Here is a 14,875-nt window from a genome sequence, read left to right on the forward strand (position 1 = left end):
AACACTCTACATTTTGAATTCTATTAACTTATATTCAATGTTGGAGTATTTTCAACATTTTACAGCTGTATTTTATAATGCTGCAGTTTAAAAGTCTGTATTTATTTATTTTTGTTAATCATATTAATATAAATAAATATTTTGAAGAATCTATTTCTATCTAGTAATCCTACATTTTTTATCTTCAATTTATTTTTTTAAATATTATTTTCATTATTATGACTCTCTTTTCTAACAACAGCCATTTTTATTTATATTTTTATTATCTCAGTATGCAATTATACTATTTAGCTATATAGTACACTGTATAATCAGATCAAATTTTTCATGTTGGAGTTTTTGAAGATTGTTTTTTTTTACCCTTTCTAACAAAAAACCCATAATTTTAGCATTGAAATATTCCAGAAGGATGAATGTATATGTTGGCCTTTCTTTTTACTTTATCCAGATTGACTGGACTGATATGAATGGAATCTGGCACGATGATTTCTGAGTATAGGACATGCCCGGTCACAATCAGCCAAGGAGGCAGGCAGTTATGATCCGTATGGGTCCTGTACTTCAAAATTCTACTAATGAGGGGCGTAAATTTTTTCTAATTAAATGTCCTTTAAGTAGCTAAGGTAATTTCTGATGGAATCTGGTATTATTCAAACCTCTGTAAAGGGATGGAGGCAAGAAATTCTTTTTTCTTTTTTGTTGTTTTTAGTCTTAAAGTCATATTCTTGTACTAATTAGATTATTCCATTACATTGATATGTCAATTTGGATATGCATTTGGGCATTCATTCAGAAGTGGGAATAAAAAACCTTTTTTTCTTTTTTTTTCTTTTTTATTGTTTTACTTGATATCTTGAGTGGATAAATCAATTTTTATGAAATTATATTTCTGAGTATGGGTAAATATTTCTGAGCATTTAACCAAAATTCAATGGCATAAATGATGCCATTGAATTTTGGTTAAACTAATCAGAGGAAGGTACAGTCTTCTACTAATAGGACATCATTAGTCCTGTGTCTCAAAATTTTATTCAAGAGTAGAATAATGTTTTAACATAATTTTTTACTTGCCTACTTACATAATTTATTGTTCCACTTACTTTTGCTACTTGTTGATAATGAAGTTCTCGGTAACCAGAGCTGCATGCATAATTTTCCGGTTTTCTATGAAAATAATTTTATTTTTATATAATTTATAAATGGTATAAACTATTATTGTCATAAGAAACTAATCGTCTATTCTTATATTTCATTGCTGATCTGTAGGAACCACTTTATTAAACATTTAATTTCTAGAATCCACTTTTTGAGATGTGCTAGGTATCAGAAAACAATCAGGTGATGCAGTCTTTCACAAAACATTTTCATAATTTTATTCTATAAATATATAAAATTAAAGTAATCTTTGGATATTATGTTCACTTATTACGACATTTATTTTATTTTTAACCCTGTTCTGTCATATCTCTTCAATATTTTGTGCGAGTACGCGCGTGCGTGTAAAAAAGATTGCTACTTAGAATATATGACATATAATCTCCTTGGCGATCTTCGATCTCCGTGGCGGAGTAGTAGCGTCTCGGCCTTCAATCCGGAGATCTTCGTATCGAATCCCAGTCATGCATGGCATTTTTTATACGCTAAAAGATTTCATTTCCACCTTCCAAGTACAAGACTCAAAGTTTCTGTATAATTTCATAAAAAAAAAAATAAATAAATTTGTAATGATAATGATAATAATATAATATAATTTTCTAAAACTAATTTTTTTCTTTGAAAAAGATTTTGAGATTTTAATGAAGAAGAAAAAAGTAAAGAGACATAGAACGATAATTAAGTCAGCGTTGGGATAGATGAGCAAGGAATGTCTTACTGGGTAGAACTCCTTGGCTAAAAGTGTCCATTAGTTATTGATTGCATTCTCTCGGTAATAGATATAATAAATTCTACTAATGAGGTGGGTAAATTTAAAAAAATTAAATGTCCCTTAAGTAGTTAAGGTACTTTCTGATGGAATCTGGTATTATTCAAACCTCTGTAAAGGGATGGAGGCAAGAAATCCTTTTTTCTTTTTGTTGTTTTTAGTCTTTTATAAGTGACAATATCTAACAAGCATGGCTACGCCGATGACTGGGTGCTAACAATCAAATGTAGATCATTTGAAGAGTCGGAGGAGGTCCTGATGGCTGACCTGGAGAAACTGGGAAGGTTCTTCCGGAGATGGCGCCTCCAACCGAACGCTAGTAAAACAGAGGTGTCATGCTTCCATCTGAGTAACAAGTTTGCTAATAGGGAGCTTAAAATTCTATTCGAGGATAGAACAGTGTGGCTTTTTCACAATAAGACACCGAAATACCTAGGCGTGACACTTGATAGAACGCTTTCATTTAAGGAGCACCTAATGAAAACTGCAGGGAAATTGAGAGCGAGAAACAACATCATACAAAAGCTATGTGGAGAGGATCGGCTTCCACTTTGCGCACATCGGCTCTGAACCTGGTCTTCTCGGCTGCTGAATATTGTGCACCAGTGTGGCTTAACATCCCTTATGTTCATAGAATTGGTGCTCAACTTAATAACACTATGAGAATGATTGCCGGGGTTATCAGGTCTACTCCCGTGGAATGGCTCCCGGTATTGAGCCACATACCATTCCCGGATCTGTGCCGTATGAACGCTCTTGTAAGAGAGTACAAGAAGATTATGGACAATCGAAACCAGCCAATACATGAGGACATTGAGGATGCCAATCGTGGTCGCCTTCGATCTAGAAAGCCACCTATGAAAACAAGGACGACCACCAATTGCTACCACAGAGAACGAATTTAACCTAACTGACGCCTGGCGTCGAGAATGGACCACAAAGCAGGATAACCAAATCCCATGTATTACTAAAAGGCTTGACTTTGACCTCAAACCGGTTTTGACTTGCCACGTATGACATGGTTGACGCTAAACAGAATACGGACTCAGCATGGTAGGTACGCCTATTTCCTGTATAAATGGGGTAAAACACCAACGCCTCTTTGTGAGGTGTGGTGAAAATCAAACTGTCAGACACATCACAGAAGTTTGCCCTAGAACAGCTTATGAAGGGAATCCTGAAGATTTCCTGATGACGACTCCAGAACCAGTAGCATATATTAGTTTGTTTGTAATTTTTACTGTAATTGGTGTTATATTTTGGTGCCATACGCTAAATAAATAAATAATAATTTATTTTTATTAATTATTATTTTATTTTCTTAAGTGATTGATTCATATGATTATTAAAAGTATCCAGATATACTGTACAGTTTTTTTTTAAATGTGTTGTTTATATGGAGTCATCCCTTGTTCAGGTAACTTGTTCTCTCTAAATCATCAGATCAGGGTTGCATTGTTAATTAGAACCGTATGCAATGGAATGACGATCGGAGGGGAATGTCGATGAATCAGCCATTACTTTAAAAACGTAATTGGTTGGTACAGCTGGGAAACGCTTAAAAAATCAATTCGGTATTTTGTAACCATATCTCATACTTTTGATTTTCCCAAAAAAATATTCTGTATATCTAAAAAAAAAATTAATAATTTTCTTTACAAATTATTATTTATGATATTTTTGAACCAATTGTAATGATTCTTTGAGCGATAAAACTTCAAGAAATGAACAAAGTTTTTTTATTTTCAGTTCATTCTATTTTTGTAGAAAAAAGTATCTACTCCCGGATAAAGTGACTGTTTGGAGATATAACGAAATTTCCTGATTTTTTATTATGTTTATAATTTTTATGTTGTAGTGGTTGAGAAAAAAGAAGAAATATTATGTTATAAATAGTTAAAAATTTAAGCAAAGATAGATTTTTATTTTTGAAATTTTATTAGAAAAATATTTCAAAGATATTTTGAGAAATGGAAAATTAAAATTTCCAAATATTTTTTTTTAATTAAAAGATTTTTATGATACCATTAATTTATCGACTGTTGAAATCTACTAAATATTTAAAACACTTTATTTTAAGACTTCTCATAAACCAATATTAAAAAAATGAATAGAAATAGATGTACGCTAAGACTAAAAATAACTTTTAAAAAAAATTATGTTAGTACGTAAAGAAAAGATTATGATTAAAAAAAAACAGTAATAAAAAATGAAGTTAAAAGGTTTGCGAAGGGTGCACGGAAATAAGAAGGCAGTTTTGATGGAGAGATAACAAAGTTACAATACATTGATGGAAAAGGTGGATGCCTAAAAAGTAATCGAAACCAGTTATACAGTAGTAGTTACTTTACTTCGTGTAGAATCAAATAAAATAAGGTCAAAGTTCAACGCAGGCATGCGGTTAGGGTATAGTCAAAATCATTTATACTTATCCGTCGGTTAAAAAATAAGTTTTTCTTTCATCTTTACAAATTACATTCTATAGATATCAGATGTAATCAGCAAAATTTATCGATACACATAAAAACTTAGAAAAAAAGCGATTTTGTAAGTCTGAAAACACGCAGATTTAAAATAAAACAAATCAATTTTATTTTCGATTTATTGTTTAGATCAATGGTGGGAAGAGTTTTTAAGATATAACAGAATCTCCAGGATCTATAAAAATTACCTAATTTTTTATTATTTAGATATAAAAAAAATTGCACAGAAAAAAATCCACTACATATTCTGCAAATACAACATCCTGTTTATATAAAAGAACAAGAAGTAAATGATTTATAATTAAAGCCTAGCAAAAACTACTGAAGAAAAACTGATGAAAATATGTATAAATGTTTTTCTTACGCTAAGAAAAGATTTTTAGAAATTCCGACTTTAAAGGTTTAAAATGGAGTAACAATGAAATTTACTATTTTTTGAATTTATCGGAAACAAATGAAGATATGAACTTGATTTCTGTTGTGTATAATCTTTAAGAGAATATCTAAAAACTACATTAAAGATTTTTGAAATTCAATCTTGAAGGATAAAAAAAATTTGAAGAATGATTGTAAATTTTCCCCATTTCCTACTGTACACATGAAAAAAAAAACAATGCGAGTTAAAAAAAAAAGTAAGTAAAAAGGGAGACTGGAGGAATTTTAAATGTGGTTATTGAGGAGACTGCGGTTAAGAACAAAGTGAAAAATGACGAATTAATGAAGAAAATTGATGGGAATAGAAGGTTAATCAAAAGAATTCAGAATATGAAAGCTGGATTATATCATGGCTGGAGATTGATTAAAATAGTACTAATAGTTTCAGTAGAAGGTGCATAACAAAGAATTTTGAAAATAGTAAAAATTATAAATGATCTAGAAGTAAATGGGAACTATTGACATTTTAAAATTTTAATTAGAAACAAAAGAAAATGAAGTTCAACGTGGGGCAAAGGACCTGCTTAAGAGAAAAAAAACTATATGATGATTTACGTATAAAAAGATATGGTAAACGGTTTTGAAATAAATGGGAAAACAGAATTACGCTACAGAAACCCTTTAAAAATAAATTGATTACAATCTAAATCTAGATGGTCATTACAGTTTTAAACAATCATCGTCAGTAGATAGCATGGAAAAAGTATATAAAAAATACATAAAAACAAAGAAATAATAATAATAATAATTATTGCCAACAAAATATACAAGCACCTGGAAACCAACAAAGTCCTCCATTTGGAGAAGAAGGGATGTGCAAAAGCCGCGAGGGGGAGTAAAGAACAAATAATCATAGATACGGTAACCACACAACAATTTCGATACACTAAAATAAATCTATGGTTGGCTTGTATAGACTATAAAAAGGCATTCGATAGTGTGCCACACTCCTGGCTGACGAAGATCTTAGAAACCTATAAGTTGATGAAAAGACGATTAGGTTCTTGAGGCATGCAGTGAGTGCTTGGAGCACGATACTAATCGCAAACAGTGGAACAAGAAAAATACAAACAGAACCCATAAATGTAAGTAGAGGAATATTTCAAGGGGACGCCCTAAGCCCGCTCTGGTTCTATATATATCAACCTGCTTTCAAGCATGCTAAAAGAGTCAAGATACGGTTACAATATAAAATCCCGAGCAGGAGATTACAAGCTGGCACACCTATTCTATATGAACGATTTAAAGATTTATGGAGGGACTGAACATCAGCTGCAGCAACTGCTCAAACTTGTCGAAATGTTGAACGAAGAGATAAAATGGAGCTAGAAATAAGCAAATGCAAGATAAACACCATTGTGAAGGGAAAGTTTCACCAGGCGCAAAATTACGACCTGCAGACACAACGTAGCATGGAAGCAATGAAAGAAGAGGACATGTACAAGTACCTAGGATGCGATCAAACGATAAAACTGGAGCACAAAACCATTAAGGAAAAACTTAAGAAAACGTATGTAAAGAGATTAAAATTAATTTTTAAATCAGAGCTTAATGGGGGAAATAAAGTGAAGGCAGTGAACACATATGCAGTACCGGTACTCACGTATGCATTAGGTATAATAAAGTACAGTGAAACAGAGTTAGACGAGTTGAACAGACTCACTAGAAAAATATTCTACCAAGAGAAGTCCCACCACATCCACTCATCAAAAGAAAGATTCACGTTCCCGAGAAAGGAAGGCGGAAGAGAAGTACTCTATATTAAAAATCTATGCTACGGCCAGAACGAAAACTTAAGGGATTTCTTCCATAGCAAGCAACACCCCTTTTATCAAGCCATCGTGGCAGCAGACCAAAACTATCCGTCATTAAACCTAGCCAACAGGGCTAACAACGTAGAATACAAGAAAGAGAGCGATGCAGATAAAATTCTAGATTGGGGAAGGAAAGAGCTGCATAGGAGATATAGGCAGCATCTAGACCAGGAAGGAATTGACAAAGCAGCTTCAAATAATTGGCTTGTGCAAGGAAAATTACATTCCGAGACGGAGGGGTTTATGTGTAGGGTACAGGATCAAATAGTAACAACAAGAAATTTTAAGAAATTTATTCTTAAAGAAAATGTCAACAACAAATGTACGTGCTATGTATGCAACACACTGAAACAATAGACCATATAGTCACTGGTTGTCCAATTCTAGCTCCGACGGAGTACACCAGGAGGAACGACAACATGGCAAAAATTGTACACATAGAACTCTGCGATAGATACAAGGTAGAGTTTCAAAAAGGGCCTTACTAAACTTATGAGCCAGCCTCCTTTTTTGGAGAACAACAACGCAAACATTTTCTGGAACCAAGGAATTGTAACAGCAAAACCCATCGATTGTAATAAGCCAGATGTAGTAGTAGTTGACAAAATGGAAAAAGTTTATCTAATAACCATCCAATCAAGTAACAACGACACTAAACACAATGAGAAGCTGCAGAAATATACAGATCTTGCTTTTGAAATTAAAGAACTGCGGAATCAAAAAGAAGTTTATATAATCCCGATAATTATATCTGCTGAGGGAATAATACCATCTACTTTGCACAACAGTCTTGACAAACTGAAGATCCAGTGGAAGACCCACGCGCTAATGCAAAGGAGCGTGTTCCCCGCAACATGGCAGGTGTCAATACCTGTCATGTTGCGCGGAAGGCACTTAGTCAACAATAGCAAGCCTAATCTCGTTGGTATAAATTACTCCGAGTTTAAGGAATATCGCCGTCAAAGTAAAACCTGTGAAAGTGTGGGATAATAATAATAATAATGCCCTGAGGTAGATAATCCCCACGTCCGGAACACAACATCTACGTTCCACGTCCAGGGCGGCAACAGCTGTACGAGAGTACAATACATTCAGCTGGCTAACGGAGTTCCGAGTGTTGTTCTCGGATACGTTCATTTTCGGCCGAATTACATCTACAGGCCGAATTTCAGGACTGGATTTCGCGGCCACCTGCAGGAACGAAACTTTTAACGATTATGGACATGGACTGATACCACCTTTAGAGCTGGCGATGTGGCGGCCACGGTCGAAGTTATTTGCAGGTATAACGGAGGCCTTTTGTTGTCCACATGCTCCCCGCGAAGGCAAGCATGTAGTTAAGGTGCCCATGTTTTTCGGGGCATGGGAGCCCTGAAAACCTCGATGTGTAAGGGCCTGGAGTCAGTGCAGAGATTGCGCATCCGCTCTCTGCTAAGACATATGCTGGTTCCACCGGAGTACCGGAACGGACCACCAGGTTGGTAGCCCTGGAGTGGGGGTGTCCCCCGGCGGCTAGCCTTACTACAGAAGCGATTAAACGTTCATGCAAGTTGAACAATCAAACGTGGCAGAGGGTTCACAAAAACACCCTCGTTTAGAACCGGCCGTTTCGCCCGAGACGAAACGTCGAAAGAGTGCAGAATCTCGAAGAATAGAAGTTGAGGCTGGAAGAAGCTTGCAAAAAGCTTTTTTCAAGAGCTACATTCCGAAGCCGAAATGTTTAATAATCACGAAGGAAGACGGTAACTTCTCGAAGGTGAGTCCCTTCCTAATTGCTTGAGAAATAAATAAATGTGCTGGAGGCTCTGTTAAGGAAATTAGGAAAACTTTCACGGGACTTCATGTAGAGACTGCACATGATACACAGTCTCAGAAGATCCTAGGGCTGAAAAAATAGGAGAATTGGCTGTAAATGTTGATTCCCATGGCACAATCAACACCTAAAGGAGTGTTGTGGTCTGTCGGGACTGTTCGGAGCAAGAAATTGTTGAAGAACTAGCAGCACACAAGGAGTAATAGAGTGTCGCCGATTGAACATGAGAAGGAATGGCGATGTCCTATCTTCAGCATCTCATGTTCTCACATTTAACCGGCCTACTTTTCCGGAGAAAATAAGAGCGGGAATACATCGATTGGATGTGCGGGCATTTGTCCCGCAGCCAATGAGATGCTTCAAATGCCAACGTTTTGGTCACACCGCTGTCAGATGTGAGAGACCACAAATATGTGTGTGCGGCGATGAGTTGCATGAGGGAGAGCCATTTAAAGAGCCTCCTACATGCATCAATTGTAAATGTAAAGGAACGCATTCTTGTAGATCCAGGAACTGTCCTGTCTACAAAGACGAGGTAGCTGTTCAGGAAGTAAAAACTCTGCAAAAGGTCAGGTACTTCGAAGCAAAGAAGATTGTTAACGCCCGTAAGCCTAGAGCAACAACAACTTATGCTCAGGCTGCGGCTGCTGTTCCTGCTCCTACTCCGGTTGTTGTTGATGAAAGTCAGCTCATCAGCAAACTTGCGCCTACTTTGGCTAACATGATTGAATGAATCATTGAAAACAAGGTGAAGCCTTTCAGCAGTGAAGAAGCTGCTAAGCCAAAGATAGAAGTACAGCCTCCTGAAGATATATCTCCGAAACAGAAAGTTGCTCTTGCTCAGAAGAAAACGGACGCTAAACCTGAAATCCAAGTCCGTTTTAATGAGATTCTAGTCGATGAGAAGAAAGTGACTGCTTCGCAGTCCGTTATGGAGGCTCCCAAGCCTCCTGCAACTGAGATGGCCTCTAAATCACAGAGGCCACAAAAAACCACACAGGGGGGGGGCGATTTTCCCCCCTTCCACAGGCGGTAACTGGTGCTATCCCCGTGTCGGGGGTCGGCCAGGTTGCCGCCTCTCAATCGGCGCCTGCATGCCCGTCCTCGTCGGCGGCTTCGGTGGTCTCCGATTCGGAGACCGGAAGCTACACGGGCGACGACGTTCTCCGCGAACACATCCTGTTCGCAATATGGAGAAAAAAGGATGGCCGAAAGGCAAACCTAGGCAATAATTCAATTAAAAATTAGCGAGTCGATTGTACAATGGAACATCAATGGATGTTTTTCAAACATCCATGAGCTCCAACGCTTGGTACATGATGTAGACCCGATTTGAATATGTCTGCAAGAAACACATTTCAGCCGAAACGAAAATTTTAAATTAAAAGGATATGATATATTTCAGCGAGATCAACCGCCAAATGTAAGAGTTAGAGGCGGAGTAGCAATATTAACGTCGACTAGAGCTACCGCCGAAGCTGTTGATCTAAATACAAACCTGCAAGCGGTCGCCATTAGAATGAAGCGTCCGCTTCAGGTCACTGTTTGCAGCGTATACTTACCGAATTTGGTTTGGAAGGAGGATGACATAGCACGACTAATTTCTGAGCTTCCCCCACCTATTTTACTGGTGGGTGATTTTAATGCTCATAATTCTCTTTGGGGATCGGATCGAGTAGATCCCCGCGGAAGAGAATTAGAAAGGTTCCTGATGAATTCTGAACTTATTCTCTTAAATGATGGGTCAGGAATCTTTTTCAATGCCAGAGATGGATCGACGTCCTGTATAGATCTAGCACTCATAAGCGGATCGATAGCACCGAGGTACACCTTCCATGTATTAGACAATTTGCATGGAAGTGATCATTTCCCGGTACAAATTGTAACTGATGTTACAAGGAAAATATACCCCATCTCTAAAAGATGGTTGTTTGATAAGGCAGATTGGACAAGCTTCACAGCTTGAACGATACTCCCTGAAACAACTGGAGTTATCGGGGACGATGTCGACGCTATAACAAATGCGATACTTGAATCGGCATCGAGATTCATTCCCAAAACATCTGGGAAACTTACGAAGAAACCCGTTCCATGGTGGAACGATGAAATAAGTGAAGCTATAAAAAGAAAGAAAAGGGCCTAACGCCTTTAAGAAACGTCCTACCACAGAGAATCTTATTGGCTTTAAAAAATACAGGGCGCATGCAAAACGTCTCATGATAGATTCGAAGAAACGATCTTGGCAGCAATACTTGTCATCCATTGACAGAAGTACTACTGCATCAGACGTTTGGAGGAAAGTGAAGGCGATTTGTGGGCGTAAAAATTTTGCTCCCATAACTAGCCTTCAAGATGAAGATGAAATTAAAGACACTCCAAACGAAATTGCAGAGTTATTATCCAATCACTTCGAGAAAGCCAGCAAAACGGATAACTACGAAGAAGATTTTCGAGCGAAAAAAGAAGAACTTGAAGGTCTACTAAATTTCAGAACTGAGTATAATTACTCATATAATGTACCATTTAAAATGGAAGAATTCATGAAAGCGTTGGAGAATGCAGGCAATACAGCTGCTGGTCCGAATGAAATCCATTATAATATGATCAGGCAGCTGAATACCACTGCAAAACGCAGATTATTAGAACTGTATAATCAAATATGGCGGGATGGAATGTACCCGCAGCAGTGAAAAAAAGCTCATGTTGTTCCAGTACCAAAGAAAAACAAAAATTTAACAGATCCCAATAGCTATCGTCCTATTTCCTTGCGTGCGCTATGGGAAAAATACTCGAAAAAATGATTAATAATCGACTCGTTTGGGTTTTAGAAAAAGAAAACCTGATATCACCATATCAAGCAGGTTTTCGACAATACCATTCTACCACCGATCAAATGATCAACTTAGAGAACATTATATATAACAGCTTTATTACAAGGAAACATTGTGTCGGAGTCTTCTTTGATCTTCAGAAGGCTTTCGATATGACCTGGCGATATGGAGTAATGCTCCAGATACATGAATGGGGCATTCGTGGCAATCTGCAGTATTGCTCAGCAACTATATGAATGACCGTACCTTCCAAGTACGTGTCAACAATGAATATTCGTCTGAAAGAGTGTTGGAAAATGGCATACCACAAGGTTCGCCGCTGAGCGGTACCTTGTTTACCATCGCCATTAATAAATTGATATTAGCCATTCCAGTAGAAATCAGCAAAAGCGTCTATGTTGATCATCTGGCAATTGCGTATGCCAGCAACAAGACTGCTATGGTGAAATACAAATTGCAACGAGCGATTAACGCTCTAAATGAAGTTGCAAGGAATAATGGATTCCAATTTTCACCAGAAAAAACGTGTTGGTACACTTCTGTAAGAAGAGAATTCCTCATCAAAGTCCTACGTTGACAATTGGCGATAATCCAATACAATATAAGGATAACGTGAGATTTTTAGGACTGGTATTGGATAAATCCCTTACGTGGGGATTACATATACAGGAGTTGAGTGATTGATGCAAAAAAGCCCTAAACATTATAAAATGTTTATCGAATATTAATCGGGGCTCAGATAAGGAAATATTATTGAGACTGTATAAGGCATTGGCAAGGCAATTCCTGTAAAAAGGTTTTTACTTTTGTTTTTAAGTAAATATAAACTACATTGTAAAAATATTAAAATTTAAAAAACAACACTACTGACGGAAAAAAACCATTGATGACAGACATTGCTCTCTTTTGTTCTGATTTGGTTTTATTTCGTTATTTTGTATTTAGTAGCAAATACCCAGTTTGAATTTTTAAAATTGGAAAATCGGTTACTAAGTTATAACAACATTTCCGAATAACAGTGATCTATTAGATCAAGAACGTACCTGATGCATGAAAAAGTTAGCTTTCAACCTGCTAATAAATAACACGTTTGAATTTTGAAAATCGGACGATTGTTTGCAGAGATAAGAGCACCCCATTGTACCTCCTAAAACAATGCCTCAAGGGCACCGTGTTTGTTACCGGTTAATGGTGATGATTGATCTAGCCTCGCACGAGGTGCTCGCATCACCTCATCACTCTAGTTTCACACGCAGTCCCCACGGGAAGCCCGTTATTGTTAAACAGGATTTAAAAAAATTTATTTAATATTATTTTATTTAACGTAAATTTAATTCTATTATTTTTGTAATATTATTTATTTGAATCATTCAGTTCAAACCCAGCTTACAGAGTGATAGAGGCTCACAGTTCATTAATTAAATTCATTAAAGTTTGTGATTCAACTGGTAAATCTTTCACTACTACATATATATATATTTTTTATTCAGGATGAAATATATGTAAAAACCTTCTCAGATATGCCAAGAAACATGGGTAAAAATTTGGTTACGATTAATCGAGTAGTTTTTTCTTTACCTCGCAAATAAATACCCTCTTCCTCTTAATGTAGTACTATAACATAATAATTAAAAATATTTTTATTTTTTTTCAATTTTTAGTTAGCTTTTCAAAAGCAGGATTTAGTTTCATAAAAACAAAACGTATTTTTACTTTTACTTTACTATTTAAAATACACATAAGTACAAGTATTCAATTCAGTTTGCTCGCAAAAGGAAAAAATATTCCTACATTGATAATTAAAAAAGGAATGCAGAGAAACGACATTAAGAAATTGTCACCGAGAGGAGATAACTCTGTGGTATGCGGAAATATTTTTTTTATTTTTTACCCTAAGATTTCTTAATTAAATTTTTTCAATTTTCAGGCGTAAATATTTTAACTATACGTAAGATATCACGATACAATCATAATGGTGTAACAATCTAATGATGATGATAAAAAAAATGGCAAAAAAATTACGAGAAATGAAATTATATATTTGGACCATATAACTTTTCTTTAAACACGTGAAACAACTTAAAATCTGACCAGAAAGGATAATTTACAAAAAAAAAAAAAAAAAAATCATTGAAATCTGCTGTTTTGTAAAGAGTAAAGCTTGAATGTGTTTGTAAAAAAAAATCGTACGGTTTGATTGAGATTCTACTATTTTTGAAATCGATTAATATTCTCTACATATAAACTTAGAAAGATTTAAATTTGAAATTAAGAAAAAATAATAGCTTTTTATTTAGTTTACGGCAGTTTGATTTAAACAAAACGAAAGAACACGTTGTTTAACCGTTGAAATCTTAACAACCGTCTCATTAACCTGTCCTAAATATACTTAAAAGTTCGAGTATTAAATTTTAATTGAACTAGCATACAATACTTAAATTTATATTATAGTACAAACAAAATAAATGCTCGTCGGTATAATATATAGGATATACTATACAATACATGTATTCTATAAAATCTGATAAGATACCTCCCTATACATCGTATATAAATGAGAAAACCTTTATTGTTAAGGAAACTGCAAAACGGATTATTAAAGCTAAGCCTGTCAAGCCAAACCCAAGTGAGGTTTCTTACCTCTCTACCGATTTATAGTGAGAGAGTTGTTTGCTTGAGAACTTGAAGCTGTCAAACGCGCCTTATATTGACATCCTTCTTGTATTGACATTAATTCTATCCTTCCTTACAGAAGCATATATGTATATACTGTGTAATTTAATGTCGTCTACCGGGAAAGATGATAGGTAGATAGTTGCCTTCACTGCACATATCTACCTTCTACGTCGTTTGCTGTAAGATAATTTTAACATAAGTGTAATGGAATTTCCAATATACTCCGGTACTCTTACTACTGACAAAGTTGAGATTACATCGAAATTAGTTGCATGTACTACTGGTATTTATATTTGTGTAAATAAAAGCGCTAGAGATTCTGTTTAGTTCAAAGATATCTTAACTGGTACGTTTATATATTTAATTATCGGTTCATCATTTATAAAACATATTTATATTAATATATACATACACACAAACACAAACACAGACACAACGATAACAATTTGTTTGTTAATTAACATTTTTCTATTGGGATATGAAATAATTTTTTGTCTTATTCTGAATACAAAGAATTATTATGCAATGAAACGGTAACGCAGAATAGTCTCTAATTTTTTATCAGCGACTTAAAGATGATAAGGTTTCCTTATTTTTTGTTGAAATCTTTAGCAAAGTTTGAAAAATAAATCATTTTTGGCAGACCGGTCAAGTATGTTCAAAGATCCGTGTGTGTTCGATTGAAAATAAATCTAGTAACAATATGGGTAACATGGTCGATTCCATTTATGTTTCCTTGTTCTTCAAACAAGGAAGTTTGTATTTTTTTTATTATTTTTTTTTGTTTAACCTCCGTGTTTGGAGTCAAGTAATTCTTTCCGCAGAGGATGAGATGAGTGTTTTGTAGCGTGTGTGAAAATGCCATGCCTGACCGGGATTCGAATCCAGGACTTCCGGGT

At 35.4% G+C, this 14,875-nt stretch overlaps 1 long non-coding RNA gene across 1 annotated transcript in view; it reads right to left on the bottom strand.

Moving 5' to 3' along the window:
* Nucleotides 1–1,457: 1,457 nt before the first annotated feature.
* The window catches only part of LOC142328587 (uncharacterized), a 277,093-nt gene continuing 263,675 nt past the window's right edge, over nt 1,458–14,875 (bottom strand). Inside the window, exon 4 of the long non-coding RNA XR_012757312.1 lies at nt 1,458–1,685. This is a non-coding gene — a long non-coding RNA (uncharacterized LOC142328587). The remainder of the gene's footprint in view (nt 1,686–14,875) is intronic.

Source organism: Lycorma delicatula, chromosome 8 (assembly GCF_047948215.1).
Source record: "Lycorma delicatula isolate Av1 chromosome 8, ASM4794821v1, whole genome shotgun sequence".
Classification (NCBI taxonomy): Eukaryota; Metazoa; Arthropoda; class Insecta; order Hemiptera; family Fulgoridae; genus Lycorma; species Lycorma delicatula.